The 21489-nt window shown below is 40.1% G+C and overlaps 1 protein-coding gene across 1 annotated transcript in view; it reads left to right on the top strand.

Annotated features, from left to right (window-relative positions):
* The window catches only part of GRM4 (glutamate metabotropic receptor 4), a 294677-nt gene that overhangs the window by 751 nt on the left and 272437 nt on the right, over positions 1–21489 (top strand). The gene's annotated exons all lie outside the window — the stretch shown is intronic.

The raw sequence follows: 21489 nt of genomic DNA, 5'->3' as shown, positions 1-21489 counted from the left end.
GGGTGTTTAAAGAGCTCTTGGTCTCCCTTCTGTTCGGGTAGGGAAATACCCCTGCTTTCCACTTTTGCAAGGAAATCTGATTCTAATCCTATAAAATACTGCCCAGTTTTCCAGTGTTGAGACCGATTTGAGAATTTCATGTTTTGTTTTACTGTCAAGTAGAATATTCATGTCGGGTGTACTTCAGAAGGTTCTATCTGAGGATGAAAGAGTATGAATGATGAATCTATGCTACCAAGCTATTTATAAACCAGCAAGAGGGAGAAGACCTTTTTAAAGGTGCACCTGAAATTCCCAAACCTTGGGGGCTTGGTCAGCTCTAAGGGCAGGTGAGGACTCTCAGCTTGCTTGATTTATCTTTTGGTGCTAAAATAGTCTGAAGAATTCTCACACGTTGCCTTTTAACATTGCTAATTATAGCAAGGACAGAGCAAGTTGTTTGTGGTGCACGTTTGACAATGGCAGGCTTTCATACTACATTGTTAAAAATACCTCAGTGCAGATTTCTAAAGAATAGAGAAGAAAACATTTGTGCTGAATGAATGCTAGCGCAATACAATCTCTTATTCTCATGTGATAGACTTGTTATACAGTAATATACTTAACATGTGCTTTTAATTTTAAAGCTAATGGTTTCAGCACTGTTATGCCTATTTTTAGATTCAAGCTTTGGATTTAGATCAGCATTAAGCTATGGTGCATGCAGATATTGGTAGACAAAGTCCAACATAACTAGATTAGGACAAGGAAGGTTGCTTTAAGTACCGGTAGGTTAAATTTCCACATTGCTACGCTATCACATGCATTACGGGTACTTTTCAGGATCTGTCTTCTGACGCTTTCACTCTAAAGACATAGCACTATGACCTTTTCCTGTGGTACATGGATATTTAGTTGAGCTAAGATATAATATTACCTGTAATACGGCATTATAGGAAGGGAAGAAAAATGACTCTGAATTTAGGAGAATTCTCCTAACAGGACTATCCTGTGCAATACTTGGCCCCCCCATCTTGACAAGTAAGTGCCAACTCCACTTGAAACTCACCTTGGAGAACTAACACATTCCTGTGTCACACCAGAATCCATACTCCCCTCCCCCAAAAAGGGCAGGTCCAGAATATGCGTTACCTATCTATCTGTCTAAAATAACTGATTAATATCAATTGACCATAAAATAAAGTACCCCAATGCAAGTATTAATGAGCCCACATTGATATAAGCTATTGTCTTTTCTCACACAACCCATTTTCTTTCTTCATGCAAAAAAGAAGGGGGGAAAACCCGCAAAACAAAATGGATTGGGGGTAAAAGAAAGAGTTTGCTGTTCTGAGAAAAGAAGGAAAAGGAAGGAACAAAACTAGACTGAGGTGAGGCAAGGTGAAAAGTTAATGGGACATAACAGAGTAACAGAGTTGGAAGGAGCCTTCTAGTTCAACCCTCTGCACAAGCAGGAGACCCTATATTCATGATGGCAAACCTATGGCACACGTGCCAGAGGTGGCACATAGCTCCCTCTCTGATGGCACGCGAGCTGTCTCCCCAGTTCAGCTCCGCTGTGCATGTGCGTGTGCCTCCTGCTGCCCAGCTAGTCTTTGGGTCTCTGCTGTGCATGTAGGGAGGGCAGGCTGCGTGTGGGGGGGGCCCGCATGCACATGCAGGGGGGCGGGGCGCATGCAGGGGTCTGCAAGTGCATTGCATTTTGGAGGTTCGGGGGCTTTGGGCACTCGGTCTGGAAAAGGTTAGCCATCACTGCCCTATGCCATTCCAGACAAGTGGCTGTCCAGTCTCTTCTTACTGAAGAGAAGGCACGGAAAGGGAAGGAACAGAAGTCCTGTTTAGGCATTGTGGAAGGAAACAGACCCTGTCTAGAATCTCCTAATCTTCAGCATATCCAATCTTTGAACAACAGTCCCTGTGGTCATTTGCCTCTCCACCCATTCTTGCACAGCTTCCATTCTTCTCAGAGAATGTGAGATGAATGGTCTCCGCTTCCAATTCATAGGTAATTATTCAGAAACGAAAACACTTTATCTTCCCAGGTGAAATAGCTACTTACTTATTGTTGATTTCTCCCAGTCTTGTGCCTGTTTTGTGCTGAACTCTCTCTTCTGTGTTCTTGTAATCAGTTGCAAGAATTTTGGGTTTGACCCAAATTCTACCTTTTAGAAAGAACACACATACTGTTACTTTTGGAGGTTAATAAACAATATCCCTAGGGGCTTTGGTGTCAATCTTCATTGACACCATCCTCCTATGAGCCCATGCTATTTTTCACCTTGAACAGATGACTCCGATTTCTGACAGACCGAGGTGTAGTTCAGAAAGAAACGCCCCCATTTGGTATAGCGTGAGCCATTTTCTGATTCATTCCATTTCATTCCATAGAAATTTTTAGTCTCTCTCCAGGGATCTTAAATGTTCTAGATGTAACAGTATGTGGGAATGACCATAAGAGACAGAGTGAAGAGATGCTGCCAAGGAAACAGCCAGATAAGAGAGAGAAAAGCCCACAGCCAATAGTGGATAGAGCAAAAGGCTCAGAAGGGGCCCTCCCTAAGTTCTCAGGCTGCAACGGTGATAGCAGGAGAATTGTACTTTCAAATTTGCAAGTTTCTATTAATGTAGCTTTACAATAAAGTAAAATTAGCTTATCTGGCCATGTTTCCTGTCTGATCTACCTGATATCATCCATGTTTAGTCAGTTTCATGTTCTCGTTAGAAACAAACCAAAGAAAAACCTGTTTTATTTGATATTCTCTGCTTCTGCCAGTGATGCATGTTGAACAATTCTTTGCTCTGCCTTCTAGCCCCTGGAGCTGGGCTCAAGTGGTTGCAACTGCTGTGAAAAGGTTCTGGTTGCAAAATTATAGTCCTATCATTAACCCCCTTGTCATTATCTGACATTTTCTTTCAGTGGGCCAGATACCAGCATCTTAGTCTTTTTGCAAGAGGGTCAGAGAAATGTCATGTAATATAAAGTGAAAACACAGGGTAGGTGGAAATGTTAGCAACTTATTTTATTTTTCATTAAGTTTGCTGGAGGCAGCATTGATTGGATCATAGTATTTCATGCCCTTTCTCAGCATTCCAAGGTAATCAGGAATGGTTCACACAGTTGGCTTCAAAATACTGTCAAGGGATTGGGGAATGGAAATGATGTCTTGTTGTTGTGGCCCGTCAGCGGCCTGTGCAGCTAGTAGCTGATTCCGACAGTGAGGAGGCTGGTGTGGTGCTCCGCCAGCAGCCTGTGAAGCTGGCACACGAGTCAGACAATGAGGAGGCTGGAGAAGATGTGGTGCCAGAGGCAGGGATTCAGCCAGGGCCTTCAGAACCTCCAGAAGCTCCCATAAGTGAAGAGGAAGAAGAGGAGGAGCCTCCTCTCAATGCACGGGCGTGCAGAGCTGCCAAAAGGCAGGAGTGGTTCCTCAGGAGGCGGTCTCCTTGAGAGTAAGGCTTGGGGCTAATTGGTCACTCCCTTAGCCTATTTAAGGAAGGACGACGACTGAGGCAATTTGCAGGGAACAACTTCGTTCACTCTCCTTCGCGTCCTGATCTTAGTTCTCTTATCAGTTTCTTGCAAATTGCTTCTGGGCTTTCTGCCAACCATAGTAAGATTGCGATTATTTATTCTTTGGATTCTTGTAGGTTGTTAAGAAAGTTAATTAACAGCCTTTATTTGAAAAAGACTGATTTAATTTAGTAAACTAAGGTTTGTACAGACTTTGTGTGTGCTGCGTTCTTTGGGGTCCGTAGCTGGGGCAGAACACTTGTGATGGTATCCAAGGAACCAGGTACCAAAAAAAAAAAAAAAAAAAAAGGAAAAGAAAAAAAGCCCTATTCCTTGGAGGGGTGGTGTCCTTGACAGGGGTGTCAAACTCGCATCGTCATCAGGGGTGGGTGCTACTTACCTTTACTACTGGTTTGCAATGGGGCCGCATGTGCGGGGTCACTTTGCTCATGCACACATGTGCTCTTCTGCGCATGCGCAGAAGCATTTTGATGATGTCGGGGTCAGTGGGCGGAGCCTCCGTTGGTTTTAGTACCAGTTCTATAGAACCAGTGTGAACCGGGGACAACCCACCACTGGTCGTCATGGCATTGTCACGTGACTTATTGGGACTTTTTCCCCCTTCGCTAAACTGGGCAGGGGCAGGCCCAGCACATGATGTATCCAGCCCGCGGGTAGTGAGTTTGACATTCTTGCCTTGGAGTATTTTTTTAAAAAGAAAAGTGAAGTTCAAATCCTGGTGATTGCACTATACAGTACTGGCAGTACTGTATAGTGGCAGTGATATTCCTTCCTTCCTTCCTTCCTTCCTTCCTTCCTTCCTTCCTTCCTTCCTTCCTTCCTTCCTTCCTGCCTGCCTGCCTGCCTGCCTGCCTGCCTGCCTGCCTGCCTGCCTTCCTTCTTCCCTCCCTCCCTCCCTCCCTCCCTCCCTTTTTCTTGCTTCTATGTATATTAACTTTATGCAGATATGTTTTTATTTATATTTTTCAACAAAACAGTTTCTTAAAAAAATTATTAATCTTTGCTCACCAGTTTGGAATCCTAGCCCTCCCTCCCCTAATACCAAGGTAGCAGTAACAAGCTTGATTGGACCTTATGGGTTATGATTTTTTAAATGAGAAGGAGAACTCCATAATTCATTAGAAACTTACGGTAGATCTAGCAATCTCTCTATTTATATTTATTTCTTTTTGAACACTTAATATATCTCAATTACTTGCAAATTGTTGGGCAATTCACAAATAAAAAATTAAAAATATGTAATGTAAAAGTAATATTACAGTAGAATAAAGGTAAAGGTTCCCCTTGCACATATGTGCTAGTTGTTCCCGACTCTAGGGGGCGGTGCTCATCTCTGTTTCAAAGCCGAAGAGCCAGCACTGTCTGAAGACATCTCTGTGGTCATGTGGCCGGCATGACTAAATGCCAAAGGCACATGGAATACTGTTACCTTCCCACCAAAGATGGTCCCTATTTTTCTACTTGCATTTTTTATGTGCTTTCGAACTGTTAGGTTGGCAGAAGCTGGGACAAGTAAGGGGAACTCATCCCGTTACACAGCATACATACATACAGTAGAATAAATCTTGAATAAAATAGAAGTAACTAAGAATAAAACTAGGAGTTATTTAGAAACCAGCGGACCATGAGGTGACTTTGGGCCAATCACTTTTACTCTTACTGCAACTCACCTAACAAGGTTGTTGTTTAAAGAAAATAGGAGGAGGAATGACTATTAGGTATGTCCATTACTTTGAATTATTTATAAATAATAACAAAGGCAGGATAAAAAATTATTAAATAACAACAACAACAACAATGATAATAATAATTTTATTATTATATAAAATAATATTATTTTATTATAATATTATTTTATTATAATATAAAATAATAATTTTATTTCTATACCGCCCTTCTCCCGAAGGACTCAGGGCGGTGTACAGCCTATTAAAAGTACAAAGACAGACATCAATTAAAAATAATTAAAATCATTAAATAGTTTTGGCTCAAATTTAAAACCCCCAAAATTTAAAACACCTAATTTAAAATCATTACATTGATAGCCCAGCCTGGCGGAACAGCAGGGTCTTGAGGGCACAGCGAAATACACGGAGGTTGGAGATCTTATGCATTTCCGCAGTTCATTCCACAGGGCAGGGGCTCCCACAGAGAAGGCCCTCCCCCTGGGTGTTGCCAGCCGACATAACTTGGCCGATGGCACCCTAAGGAGACCCTCTCTGTGGGAGCGGACTGCCAGTGGGAGGCTATTGGTGGCAGAAGTTGGTCTCGAAGGTCCCCGGGTCCTATGCATGGAGCGCTTTAAAGATGGTGACCAGCACCTTGAATCGCACCCGGAAGACCACTGGGAGCCAGTGCAGCTTGCGCAGGAGGGGTGTCACATGGGCACAACGGGTTGCACCCATAACCACCCGCATGGCTGCATTCTGGACCAATTGGAGCCTCCGAGTGCTCTTCAAGGGGAGCCCCATGTAGAGAGCATTACAGTAATCCAGCTGGGAGGTGACAAGGGCATGAGTGACCATGTGCAAGGCGTCTCGGTCCAGAAAGGGCTGCAACTGGCGAATCAGGCGAACCTGATAAAAAGCCCCCCTGGCCACGGCTGTCATATGCTCTTCTAAAGACAGCCATGCATCCAGGAGAACACCCAGATTGCAAGCCCTCTCTGTGAGGGGCAGAGTTTCACCCCCAATAGTCAGCAATGGCACCAGCTGACTATATTGGGACACTGGAAGCCACAGCCACTCGGTCTTGGAAAGGTTGAGTCTGAGCCTATTTCTCCCCATCCAGACCCGCACGGCCTCCAGGCAGCAAGACATCACATCAAGGGCATCGTTGGGGTGGTCTGGGGTGGAGATGTACAGCTGAGTGTCATCAGTGTACTAATGGACTCTCACCCCAAAACCACAGATGATCTCACCCAGCGGCTTCACATAAATGTTGAACAGAAGGGGCGAGAGAGCCAACCTTTGTGGCACTCCCCATGCGAGGCGTCTCGAGGTTAACCTTCCCCCCCTGCCAACACAAACCGCGAACGGTCAGAGAGGAAGGAGGAGAATCACTGCCGAACGGTGCCCCCTATTCCTAACACCCTCAACCACTGCAGCATGATACCATGGTCGATGGTATCAAAAGCCGCTGAGAGATCTAATAGGACCAGGACAGAGGAGCAACCCCTGTCCCGAGCGGTCGAGTCGTGTGCCAGAGTTTCAGGAAATGGCCCAAGCTCCGTCAGGAACCTTTTGGGGTCCATCAGGCACCTGGGACGGAACCATCTGGTCGGTTCCATCTCCCTGCGGTGGGGGGAAGCGGCTGGAAAGTCTAAGTGAAGGAGCAAATGATCTGTCTATGACAAGGGTTTAATATCTAGGTCCCCTCTACCAAGATCACTCAACCACTGACCAGAGATGAAAATCAAGTCCAGAGTGTGTCCCCCTATGTGAGTGGGACCTCGAACTAACTGGGTCAGGTCCATGGCCACCATGGAAGCCATGAACTCCCGAGCCACCTCTGAAGCCTCACCTGCGGATGGTAGGTTGAAATCCCCCATGACAATAAGTCTGGGGGTATCAACCGCCACCCCGGCAATAACATCAAGCAGCTTGGGCAGGGTCGCTGCCACGTGGCAGGGAGCCAGGTACGTAGTCAGCAAACCCATCTGCACCCCACGGCCCCACTTTACAAAAAGGGACTCACATCTGGCTATCTGAGGAACAGTGGTCTCCCTCGGACAAAGACTCTCCCTAATAATCGCCGCCACTCCCCCACCCCTCCCCTGAGCCCTTGGCTGATGAAATGCATGGAAACCTGGTGGGCACATTTCAACGAGTGGGACCCCCCTCCTGGCTCAACCAGGTCTCCGTAATACCTGCCAGGTCCGCACCCCCCTCCAAAATAAGATCACAAATGAGGGGGGCTTTATTAACAAACGACCTGGCATTACATAACAAAAGAGAATAATGTAAGTACATAAATCTAAAAGAAAGAGGGAGGGAATAGATTGGAAGCTTTTAGAAAAGCAAGGATTCTTTATGTAAAAAAGTAAGACCAGAAGTTACTGCTGTTCTGATCGCTTGAGAAAATTGCTACTACCATATTGAAAAAAAAAAAGAAAATTAAGCCAGGTTTCCCTGGACTATACTATATCAACTGGATAAGGTTTGAAAGATGGCCAGGCATCTTCTCGCTGTAATAGCAATTTCTATAAAAGATTTGAGGCCAATTCTCCAGTGTTAACAAGCTTCCTCTCAAATGCTTTCCTCTGCCTGCAAATATCAGCAGCTGTCATTTTTCCTAGTCCCCCCCCAAGTGAAATTTTCTGAGAAAATGATGGGGCATAGTGCAGTGGTTCATAGAATTAATCAAACATCTGACAATTTCATTGAATTGAATCTCATTATTTTTTGAATTGTTTTTTAAAAAAAACAACCAACCTGCCTTCCATTGAGGACCTGTATACTGCACGAGTCAAAAAGAGCGTTGTGAAAATATTTACAGACCCCTCACATCCTGGACAAAAAATGTTTCAACTCCTACCCTCAAAACGACGCTATAAAGGACTGCACACCAGAACAACTAGACACAAGGACAGTTTTTTCCCGAACGCCATCACTCTGCTAAACAAATAATTCCCTCAACACTGTCAAACTATTTACTAAGTCTGCACTACTATTAATTTTCTCATCGTTCCCACCACCCATCTCTTTCCACTTATGACTGTATGATTGTAATTTGGTTACTTGTATCCTTACGATTTATATTGATATTGTTTCCTGATTGCTTATTTGTACCCTATGACTATCATTAAGTGTTGTACCTTACGATTCTTGATGAACGTATCTTTTATGTATACCGAGAGCATATGCACCAAGATAAATTCCTTGTGTCCAATCACATTTGGCCAATAAAAAATTCTATTCTATTCTATTCTATTCTATTCTATTCTATTCTATTCTATTCTATTCTATTCTATTCTATTCTATTCTATTCATTCTTCTGTGAGATTCTAAGGATGGGGATCAGTTTCTGAAGTGGGGATGATAACCCTCTGCTGAGTACTCTTTTCCTTTCCCTTTCCATTAATGTTATTAGTGTATTCTGTGGTTGCAACCCAAAAGTTTTTAAAGCATTTGCATGTCTACCCTGATATAAAAATGAGACACAGAAGGCAAATATGCTAACAGAGAACATCTATCTGTGTCATCCTGAATGCTTATTATGTAGGAAAGCAAGGTATAAATTTAATTAATAAAAAGTAAACACTTTGAAGTAATTCCTATTGATACAGTGAGACACTGTCTTTCCTGGATATTTAGAGAGAGGATTTCAACCTTAATTCTTTGCAATAACATGAGCAAACCTGGCGCTATCTTTAAAGCACAAAATGTTTATTTTGCCTTAAAGGTTTAAAAAGCAAGAGGCGTTCTGGGGTGCTTAAAGGCATGTGGCCTTTTGTTTGAAGAAGGAAGCAAGCAAGCAAGCAAGCCAAGAGGGAAGAAAAGAAGCTTAGAGAGGAAACTGCATGTGGTGTTGGGAGAAAGATGCTGAAATACATAATGCAACGAAGAGTCCTGGTTATTGCTTCAGAAATGGGCTGGCAAAATGTACAGAAATAGAGGGAGGAAGAGAGGAAATGTTTTCCCCAATTTGGGTTCTAACTCTACCTATTTGCTTTTAATTCCATGAGATTAGTTGGGAAACAATGCAGCTTTCATAGCTTCGTAATCAATAGTCTTTTTTGTAGGATCTGCTCATGAGCCATAAGTTTGCCCATTCTTCTGTCTCTTACACATCTGTAGAGTAGGTTCAGGATACACGATGTGCCCATGTTTTGCCCCTTCCTGGTCTAGGAAGCCCTGACCTTTGCTGTATGTCCTGGGCAATTTGTTCTTGCAGGATGCCTGCATGTTAATTGAACAGAATTAGATTAACTATATTTCATTTTAACCCTTTACGTTTTGGAGAAAAGAAGTATATTTAATGTTAATTATAGGAATGTAAGGAAATTGAAAATACAATCTGACAAGGATGTAAGCAGAGCTCATTGAGCCCAAGACAAACATCTTGGAAAGGCCCTGAAACAGTTGTAGAACTCAGGAACATAGACTTCCATAGCAAACAAGGTTGCATGGAAATGTTTTTATGATGCAAATTCCTCCCTATGTACTTGCTTTTCAAATGTGTTGCAGATCCATAAGGCTTGGTTTTTGTATCTTAATATCATGATACACATTTCATCACTTGCTTCTCATTGTCCCTGTTGGGGTATTGCCTGACTCAGAGGAGATCGAGATGGCAGCTCCTTCCTTCCTTCCTTCCTTCCTTCCTTCCTTCCTTCCTTCCTTCCTTCCTTCCTTCCTTTCTGTTACAGCATGTATGTATGTATGTATGTATGTATGTATGTATGTATGTATGTATTTATAATCACCTCACTCCATCTACATGGAAATAATTCAAAGTATGTTTTACAGTGTGTTGGAGATTCAGGTCCATAGGCACTGTAACTTCAGCACCTCCTGATTTACTAACCCACAAGGGTGCAGTTAGGTACAGTTACAAAGTTAAGGATTTACTTTCCATCTTCTCTTTGACTCTAAGACTGCTAATTGGAATTCCTAGTCCTTCCTCAGGTTAGATTCTTACTCCCAGGAATGCTTTCATGAATACACAAAATGCTGCAACCTCCGACACAGTTATAGACTCTAGCAGCTGAAGCAAATGTACAAATAGATTCTAAAAAGAGAAAGAAAATAGGACTCTCCTGAGCAACTAAAGGAAAGATTAGAGAAGAAAAAGAAAATCTTTCAGAAATCCAGAAAATAAAACCACCAGAATTCTCCCTCTGGTAATTCAAGATGAAAATGTTCCTGTAGTCTCAAAGAATTGCCATTGTGCCAGACAAAGAGAGACCCACAAAAGCAGGACAGTGTGGAATGAGGCAAATGATAGAGTTACTGAGATGATCTACCTGATAGTGAGGGATTCATTTATTATTCACATTTGAGAAATATAGATGAAGACTTAAAAATTATAGAAGAAAATTTCTACAGCCTCCAAATCACATCTTTTTAAAAAGTTATAACAAACATCAGTGTGTTAGTACTTAGGCATGTGTGGGGATATATGAATACTAAATCTGCTATAAATCAAATAAAGGTTATTGCAAGTTATCTTGAAAGACAGTACATGTCTATAAAAATATTGGTTGTCTTCATTTAAAATTCATTACATAGAGATAATAAAGCCATGGTACATGCAAAAGAAATGAAAAAGGAAACACTTTAATTTGTAATAAATTACTTGCAAAACTGTAATCTGAATAAATCCCAAGAGCCAGATACAGTTCTCAGTCAAGAATTGGCTTGTAAGATCAGAAGAAAGGAAAATAAATGCTTCATTAATCTGCAATGGTTTGGGTCATTTGCAAACAAATTGTCCTAGGAAAGGAGACAGACCTTGTTCAACTATATTCTAAAGGTAATGATACACCTCAGTCCAGTATCAGAAAGAACCAGAAAGGAGACAGATGAATGTATAGAAGAACAAATGAGCCATTGGAGGATATATCTTCTGATTCATCTGCACTTCTATGTTATTAAACAGAAACTGAGGCTCATTGAACTAAATGAGAATATACCTATGATTTATTTGAAAAATTAACACAAGATCAGGTGTTCTTTGTAAATTGGAGGAATCAGTCATAGAACTGAAGTTGCAGCCAAGAGTAACTTGGTCAAGGTGTGTATGTTGAATAAAGGCCAAAGTCACTAAGCCAACAAATGTAGAAATATAACAAAACAAGGAAACTATCTAGACTTAATGTACAATGACATTTCTAGACCAATGTCTATTCCAAGATGAAAACATATCCTCCCTTTCATAGATGATTACACTACTGTGAAGTCCTTGGTCCTCTCTGAGCTTGGTTGTTTTCTTGCAGATGTTTCATTACTCATCTAGGTAACATCTTTAGTGATTACACAAGGTGCACATTTTGCTTCTCGCTCGATAAAGAGTCAACTATTGAAGAACTTTAAGGAGTATGTGGGTTTAATATGCAGTACATTTGGGAGAAAGCCTTGAAATACATATAAACAATTGAATTGAAAATACAGCCAACAATATGGAAATGTATCTAGAAGAAAAGGGACCATCAATGAAACCACAGTGGCTTATAACACAGAAAAGAATGGTATAGTAGAGAGAGGGAACATTGAACTTTGACTGACAAGATAAAATGCAGGTTGCAAAATGCAAGACTGTCATATAAATATTGGGGAGAAACAATTAACACAGCCAGCTATTTGCAAATGTGTAATAGAATATGAATTTGACTCAGAGAAGGAGGAAGCCAATGTTGATCTGTTACAAAAATAATATTTAAGTCCTGGAAAATTAGAAAACACTAAACAACCTGTGATTTGTTGGATTATCATTTCAGAGATATTTCACTACTTAAATAGAGAAACAAAATGACCATAGGTAGGCAAAAAGCAGTGGGAGTGACTTCTTCCTGGCCTTCTCACTGGCTTTCCTTGTAGGAACCTGGCAGGAAGTCTTGGAGATGTGAATCATATGACTGTGGCTGACTGCAGAAGTGCAGTGGCACAGGGATGCAGAAGCCCTGAAGTGGTCAGCACTTTGCCAAATTTCATTCCTGGTCACAGGCCCCTGATTTCAGTCACATTCTGTAAATGAGCCCATTTGAGGTGCATTGATTCAAAAACTATGTTGCCCTATGATGTACTGTTTTGCTCAATTAAAGGTTACAAACAATCAAACATTTTTAGTAGTATATAAATAGATGAGAAAGAGAATAATTTTGCCTTGATTTGTGGGATAGAAATTGAAATAAAGGCAGCCTTTTAAAGTTTTAAAGATTGTATTACAATATCCTAATATATGAGCTGTGACTCAGAAGAAAGCCTAGCTTATGGCACATGAAAGTGTTTGGTTCTAAAGGATATGTGTGTGTACCAAAAGGAAAGAGAACCAAGCTGAGCTGCAGATATGTGTGAAGATTAATGGTTGTATTGATTGATTGATTGATTGATTGATTGATTCAATTAATATAGCCACTCATCTCACATTTATGACTCTGGGCAGCTCACATCGTTAAAACAACCAAACAATGCAACCAATAAATGAAATACTAAAATCAGCAAAAAAACAAAAAACCCTTTAAAACCAATTTAAAACCTCACTAAAGACTGGAATTAAAAGTTTAGTTTGTTTAGTTTATTTGATTTGTATACCGCCCTACTCCCGAAGGACTCAGGGCGGTGAACAGCCAAACAATAAAATACATAGATACAAAAAATTTAAAAACCAGATAAAATCGAATTAAATCATTTTGGCCCAGACAGATTAAAACACCCCAATAATTTAAAAACAGATTAAAATTTACATATTAAAAAGAGGGAAAAGATTAAGCCAAGCCCGCCTGGTGGAATAAAAAGGTCTTCACAGTGCGGCAGAAGGTGCACAGATCCGGGATCCTCCGTATCTCCGGGGGGAGCTCATTCCAGATGGTAGGTGCCCCCACAGAGAAAGCTCTCCCCCTAGGGGCCGCCAGTTGACACTGTTTGGCTGACGGCACCCGGAGGAGTCCCTCTATATGAGAGCGTACTGGCCGGTGGGAGGCTATTGGTGGTAGTAGGCGGTCCCATAGATAACCAGGTCCTAAGCAGAAAACATAAAAAGTATGCAAGTGCAAATAATGAATCAATGCAAATTATGGCTCCAAACCATAGCCAGTTCTTCAGTCATGTTGGCAGAACCATGTCTTTAGAGTCTTTCGGAAGACAAGCAGGGTCAAGGTCAATCTAACCTCTGAGAGGGAAGATGTTCAAAAGGGCAGGTACTACAGTAGAAAAGGCTGTCTTCTTTGCTTCCATCAGATGATATTCTTTAATGCTGCAAGCATAGAATTCTAGATCCTGCCACACAAATCATTACAGTATGCATTGCTTATCATGCTGAAAAAGAAAGTAACAATGAGATACAAGCTTGTGTTTCCGATGTCAAGGGAGCAGAGACTGCAAGCTTCAAAGGCCAGCCTCATCATGTGCTCAGTTGACTGCATCTGCAGAAATTAAAACTGAGGAACCTCATTCCAGTCACTGCAGGAGAATCCAACAAAGGCATTCCACTGAGAAGGATGTCCTAAAGTAGCAAGAAGGAGCAAATGGAAGAACCTCACACATGGTAGGACATTGAAAAAAAAAGTCATCCACTGAAGGAGACAAATGGAAAAAGATGCAGAAGAGGAGATTGTAATGTTCCACAAGAATTATATTTGAAACTTTGTCAGGCTAAAGACAGGGAAGAAAATCATTGCATGCAAGTGAGTTTTCAAGACCAAGCATAAAGCAGAAGAGAATGTTCAATGTCATAAATCAAAACTGATAATCAAAGGACGAGCCCAGAAATATGGTGAGGACTATGCCAAGATGTCGGAATCTATAAACAAATATACCTCTATAAGGACACTGCTTAGATAGCATCTGGTGAGAAGTTCACTTTTTTCCTGTTTGCCTTCTGACAATTAACATTGTGAATTAAATGAACATAGTTAGATTTGGTTTGAGCTATTTTGGTTTGGAAAGGTTGTTCCTTTGCTTTTTTTTAAGCAACAACATTATAATAGTTTAAAAAATCCTGTTGTCATAGAAGCACTATTAGAGGTAATGAATTGTGTGAGTCATCTATTTCTTTTCCTTGCTATGTGTATTGACATGACAGCAAAATTGTTATATTTTGATTATCTGCCATATCTGGACAATATGTTGTTTCCTCAAGGAAGCTGTTTGTAAAGGAGACATGTAAGTCATGCTGCTTTTTTGGATCCAGAAACACTAGTAATCATTGTGATAGTGCTTCTTCCAAAGAAGCAAAGTAGGATAAATCCAGATGGCTTTGGCATAATGGATTGTTCAAACCATTTGAAAGAGTTTTGTTGAGCAGTAGAGTTGATTCAATTTTTAGTAATGCATTAATTCTGTGAAGGTCATTGCCACTGTTGAATAAAACATCCCTTTTCATTGTGTTCTCAGAATTGTTTGGCAGATGGGGATACTTTGTAAAATCTGTGACCCTTTGTGGGTGGGAGAGCAAGTGCATATGAAATCTTTCCAAATAACACAATAGATTATTCCACTGTTATAATAGACCTGTCCAGGTCAGCCTTGTGTTGCAGCTACCATGCCAAAGAAAGCAACACAACAGATTAATGTACAACTGGATGGCACTTTTTATGAGGATTAGGACTGTGCTGGAAAGCAACACCTTCATGAGGTTGGACATCAATCCCACATGACTTGTAGGCATTGTGCATGATGGATCAGAACCACCTGTGATTCATTTCAGAACTCATACCTGAATATATTAAATTGCAATTTTGCTTCCTTCTACAATGCAGTAGCATCTGAGCAAGACTTTGGGGAAGAGGTCCAGGATTCTGTTTGGTAGAAAGAACGGAGAACTCTCAAATGCAGTCTGGATCACTTATCTCAAAGCGCTGTCCTACTGTTGCTGTTTTCACACTGCTATCCCACAAAAGCATTTGAAGATGATCCATAATTGATTTCACCTCATGTTGTAACCATATCTTACACTTTGAGTACATTTCTTTATGAGGATTCTGCACATGTTTAAAAGTTCTGGACTTGTACAACTATATATCACCAGCTGTGTTTAAGACTGAGCGGATTTATTTCTAGCTCAGCTAAATGAACTACACAAAGCAAAAGTTTGTGATGTTTTCTAAGATACTAACATTTGAATAACAACAATAACAACCACAACATCTGGAGCACCACTTGAACACCACTGGCATTGACAAAATCACAGCCAATTGCAAAAGCCAGTTTCACTAGGAACAGCTTGCATCCTGCTTTTTTTTTTTTTTTAAGAAATTAGCTAAGTTAAGAGAAGACTTTTAATACCATTAAACAACAATATCTGCCTATCTCAGGCTCTTGAGAAAAACTTGATAGGTGCATAAAAATACCAAATCAGCCTAAACATCTGGCTGACTGTGCAACAAATCATAATAATACCTTGAAACATTACAACATCCTAGGTTTTTCAGAAGAATTTGATGCATGCGAAGGCCAGCACCTGGGTTTTTTTTTTTTAAATTTGATTTATATTCCACCCTTCTCCGGAGACTCAGGGCGGCTTACAGTGCGTTAAGCAATAGCCTTCATACTTTTGTATATTTTATACAAAGTCAACTTATTGCCCCCACAAACTGGGTCCTCAGTTAAAGAAATGGCAGCAGTGACTTCACATTGTTGTGAACAGATAATAATAATAATAATAATAATAATAATAATAATAATAATAATAATAATAATAATGACATTCATCCATGATCTGATGTTGGCAGGCTCTGAGCACAGGTGGGCATGGAATGTTGCAAGTACACCAGTTGAAGAAGAAAAAAAAGAGCATTGAAAGAATATCTGAAGGATAGTGAAGAAGATGCACTGAAAGTAGTATTCCACGAAGGCTTACTGAATGCCAAAGAGACCAAACTGGCCTATAAGAAGGACCAAATGAATAGAAAAGAGACATGGCAGGGCAAAGTATTCCATGATCAGTATATATAAAAAACCATTGCCAGGCAAAGCAGACCTGGCAATGGCTAAGAGCAGGGAAATTAAAGAAAGAGACAGGAGCTAATTCTGACTGCACAAGAGAGAGTCTTAAGAACAAGGGCATATAAAGCAGGACTTGAAAAGACAGCAACAGCAGGCAGCAAATGCCATCTATTTAAAGAAGCTGAGGAAACAGTGGATTACCCATATAGCTGCTGCAACAAGATCACACAGACGGACTATAAACAACAGCATGACAAAGTAGCAGCAGTGGTGGATTGGATTGCTTGCCTGCAAGCAAGAACTGGTGGGATCACAAATAGACAAAGTAATAGAAAATGAAGACGTTAAATTCTCTGGGATTTTAGAATTCAAATAGGTAGGCATTTTCTACACAACACCCCAGGTTTAACAACCGTTAATAAGAAAGATCAAGATAGTAGGCGTTGGAATACCTGGAGACAGCTGAATAGAAGAGAAAGAACTGGAGGACATCACAAAATATATAGACCTGAAAATAGAAATACAATGACTATGCAAAAGAAAGCAAACATAGTACCAAGAGTAATAGGCCCCATGGGTGCAATTTCAAAACTTCTGGAGCATCACTTGACACCATCAGCACAGACAAAATCACAATCAATCAATTGCAAAAGGCAACTTTACTTGGAACAGCTTAAAGCCTGCAATGATACCTTTAACATCATCAAACAACACATCTGCCTATCGAGGGTCCTTGGGAAGCATTCAGTAGATGGATAAAAATGCTAAATTCAGACTAAACATATGGCTGACGATGCAACCAATTATAATAATAATGCACAAAATTAGAGCATATAATTTGTCCCTGTTTATGTTCTTCATCACATTGCCATGTATGCTGTCTCAGTCCAGGTATAAACTATGAAGAATCCAAACACTTTTGTGAGGGGCAGCTGTAAAATTGTAAAGTCACCTTTTTCTTTGAAGGAACTGCTAGGTCAATTGAAAGTCAGGCAATGGAGATGGGAGGCAAACATTGCTGCAAATATGCCAAAACAGTAATTTTGCCATTTGTATAACTGAGCTAGAAATAAATCAGCCCAGTTTTTAAACACAGTTGGTGGTGTAGGGCTGTAGAAGTCCAGAACCTTTGAACATATGTAGAATCCTCATACAGACATGTACTCAAACTGGAAATCATGGTTACATGGCCCCTGGGCTATAAGTGGTAGTTCTTTTGTCTAAATCAGGTTTAATAATAAATAAAAGCAGCAAACATCCTTTCTTCACAAAAAGCTTTACAAACTGTAAAGATGAATGAAGCTTTTATAGGATATGGATCATAGGCGAATCTGAGCAATAGGAGACAGGATGATATTAAAAAAAGTAATGTGGGTAATTTGCAGGGATTTGTACTTCTGAAAGAAACTGAAACTGTTCTTTCAAGCAAGAGTAACAGTGGGGATTTTTTATAGTGAAAATTGTGAGTAAAGGTATTTTCCCTAAAAATTCGGCAGAAAGACACTGTCTATTGCTTGAAGAATAATGTTTTCCCCACATGGAAGGGTTCTGACCGTAATGATAAAAATGGAAATGTCTAAGAATTGATTTGGATACCAGTTCCATATATTTGAGGAATTAGGTGGAGGCGAACTGGGGGCAACCCACCACTGCCTGGTATGTATCCCATCCTAATTATATTCAAGAAGTCTCTGGAAAATGCAGCTGTTCCCCCAGGTCTTGGGTTAAAAGTGATGCCTACCCACAGTAGAATTCTATCTGATTGAGGATCAGTTTTTTCCCCCCAGACATGCATAATTTGTATTTTGAGCTATTTTACTGTTTTATTGCCATTCAATATAGTAATCTGCTCAGAGTCTCATGAAGTTGGGCAGCCCTTAAATCTAATTAATTGATCTATTGATTCCTGCTGGCTTTTATATTGTGAAGGATGGCTAAAACCATAGAAATTCAATAGTATGGTATTCTGTTTTGCATGCAACTGATGTACTTAATTCTGACTCATCAAAAAATGGTAATGAAATTGTACAAATAATATTTTGTATCAATATAGGACCATATATTCTAGAAGTCCTGAGGATGTGTCATGTAGAGTTAACTGAGTATATGCAACTAGAATCACCATTACAAATTGATTTAATGCAATTTTCTCCAATTAGCCATCTCAAGAGATACTAGATCTGTAACTTCTAGAATTTCTAGTCAGAATGACCTTACAGTGGAAATGGATGGGGTTTTTCCCTTCAGGAATAAGGGAATTTCAACTTACTTGAGATGACTATGAAGATGTTATTTGTTTGATCTGTTATAATTCACAATTATTTTTTTGGATTTTCAGTATTCTTTGTGAAGAAGAGCACACTTGAATTAATTTTCCTGATCTTTGACATCTGTTCAGTTTCATAGACTAGCCCTTGGGGTTGTGCAAGCTGTGAAATTTATATGGAAGAACTGCTTTGAACTTGATATGAAAACATTACTTCTCTGTGTTCATCAAAGTGGCTCAACTTTTATGAAAATTCTGACAAAAAGTTGTGGCTGCTTTAAGAGTTGTCTTAAGAAATGAATTTCTTAAAGCAGCAGTGATTTTGTTCAGACTTGAAACTTGTGAACTTCAGACTTACACATAAGTCTGAAAAATCAGGATACTTCAGAAAGGTATTTTTCTTGTGTGAAGTCTGAAGCCCAGTTCTTCTGAATTGCTTTTGAAAGAGCCTTGGTAGTACAGGGGTTTAAGGCACCCTGTTATTAAGCTGGTTATTAAGACCAGCTGCCTGCAATTACTGCAGGGTTCGAATCTCGCCAAGGCTCAAGGTTGACTCAGCCTTCCATCCTTTCTAAGGTAGGTAAATTGAGGACCCAGTTGTGGGGGCAATAAGTTGACTTTGTATAAATATACAAAAAGGATGAAGGCTATTGCTGAGCACATTGTAAGCCGCCCTGAGTCTTCGGAGAAGGGCGGCATATAAATCAAATTAAAAAAAAAATGCACATAGTGCATTAATATTTGATCATCAGTATCATGGAAGAGCATTGGAAACCTCAGTTCTGGCCCTGATCCCTCTTCTCTATAGCTTGATGTTCATGGACAAGTACATTAGAATTACCGTGTATGCATTGGAAAAGTCCAGATAATTACTAGGTGGGTACAAAGTGATACAGAAAAAACATAGGGCTGCCAGAGACAGGTAAAGCTCTAGCATGCTGTGCATCATTATCTTTTGTCCATGGTTACAGGTATTAAATGTCAGAAGAAGACTTCTATTTTCAGTAGATGTGAATCTGTTTATACAGGTAGTCCTCATTTAATGATTGCTTGTTCGATGACTGTTCAAAGTTGCAATATTGCTAAATGAAGAGACTTATAACTGGTTGTAGTAGTTGCTCTCACAATGCTTTACAATGCTTTGCTGTCTGCTTTACAATGCTTAATAGATAGTAAATGAAATTACATTAATATTTATCATTCTGACGTCAGATATTGTAAAGGATTGAATAATGGGACTGTGGATTATATATTCTAAATTATATCTTCTTTCACTTCCAAGTGATTACCATAGCTTGACAGGTTTATCTTTAGAACAGAAGTACTTTTTTTCTCAATAATTATGGTACGGGGCCCATTGTTAAAATTATAGTTCTTTTATAGATCTTAGTTGATCACTGGTTTCTAAGACTTTCAACATGTGCTTATCATTTGACCAGTTTGCAATTACAGTGGTTCATCCCCCCCGTCATGTGATCTGTATTTCTAACCTTCACTTTGCTTTTGACAAAGTAAAATCAATGGGGAAGCTGACAGGAGGTCACAAATGGCAGACATGTGACATTGCATCTAATGACCACATGGATTTTGATTAATCATAGAACTCCTACAGTGCCATCATAGCTCAGCATGACCATGTAACTTTGTGCTTTAGGATTCCATGGCTTAGTGATTACTACTCCCAATTACTGTAATTAAATGAAGACTATCTGTACGGCAAATGCTACTATATAGTAAGAGTCTGGAGTAGAATTGTGTCAGGGTGGTTATGCCAATTCAATATCAGATGCATAATAAATATTCAATAATACATTTTACAGGGTGAAGAGGGACCAGATATACTGTTGTGATTAGAATAACTTTCAAGGGTTTGTCTCAGATCATACAGAGTGTGTGCCATTTAAACAATCTGATAGCCAATTGTCCACTGTTTCAAACTCTGTGTTAGCTACCAATGGTGAACAATGACTTTTTCAGAACTGTAGCCTGATGATAAATCTCAGCTATCATTCACTTCTGAGATAACTTTAAGATACGTTCAGAAGCTTTACCTTGGTTATTATGTTTTGGGTAATGCTCTCATTTGTCTATTTTACAATGGTTAATAGATAGTAAATGAAACTACATTAATATTTATCATTCTGACATCAGATTATTGTAAAGGATTGAATAATGGGCCTGAGGATTATATATTCAAAATGTAAAGTAGTCTCTTCGTTCACTTCCTAGGGGTTGAATAATTGCCATAGCTTTTAGATTTATCATTTAGAACACAGGCAATTTCCTTTTCACTTATCATAGTAAGGGTCTATTGTTAAAATGACAGTTCTTTTGTGGATCTTAATTGATCATTGGTTTCTAAGACTTTAAACATGTGCTTGTCATGTATCATGTCTTATAGTTCCCATTGTGAAAGAATTCATAGCATGGGTTGGTTGATGCAATTTAGGATACAAGTCAGTCAGACCCATTAAAAGTGGTCACCATATTTCAAAACCTTGGGCGAATCAGTGTGGTGAAATAAGTGGACTAGGAGTGGGGAGATGCAGGCTCAAGGACACCTCTGTCCCCTCAGGAAAACTCACTCAGTTTAAATTGAAAAGGTAAGGTAGAAATCTAATACAATAAGAGACCCTTGATTTATTTCATAGAATTTCAGCACAGCAGCAAGACTGATTATTCTGAGGATTTTTTTTAAAGATTGTGTCTCTTCTCCCAAACCTTTGGACAGTTGATTCTTGTGCTGCTATACCAGAGGTGAGTTTCAGCAGGTTCTGACCAGTTCTGGAGAACTGGTAGTGGAAATTTTGAGTAGTTCGGAGAACTAGTAGTAAAAATTCTGACTGGCCCCACCCTCATCTATTCTCTGCCTCTGAGTCCTAGCTGATCAGGAGGAAATGGGGATTTTGCAATATCCTTCCCCCAGGAGTGGGAAGGGAATGGAGATTTTGCAATATCCTTCCCCCAGGAGTGGGGAGGGAATGGAGATTTTGCAATATCCTTCCCCCAGGAGTGGGGAGGGAATGGAGATTTCCCTCCTCACTCCAGGCCTTCCCCTGCTACTCCCACCAAGCTATGGCCATTAA

This window comes from Pituophis catenifer, unplaced genomic scaffold, assembly GCF_029215685.1.
Source record: "Pituophis catenifer annectens isolate HBS135680 unplaced genomic scaffold, rPitCat1.0.hap2 SCAF_3, whole genome shotgun sequence".
Lineage (NCBI taxonomy): Eukaryota > Metazoa > Chordata > Lepidosauria > Squamata > Colubridae > Pituophis > Pituophis catenifer.
Note: the sequence above shows the minus strand (reverse complement) of the source record. Positions and strands in the feature narration are given on the sequence as shown.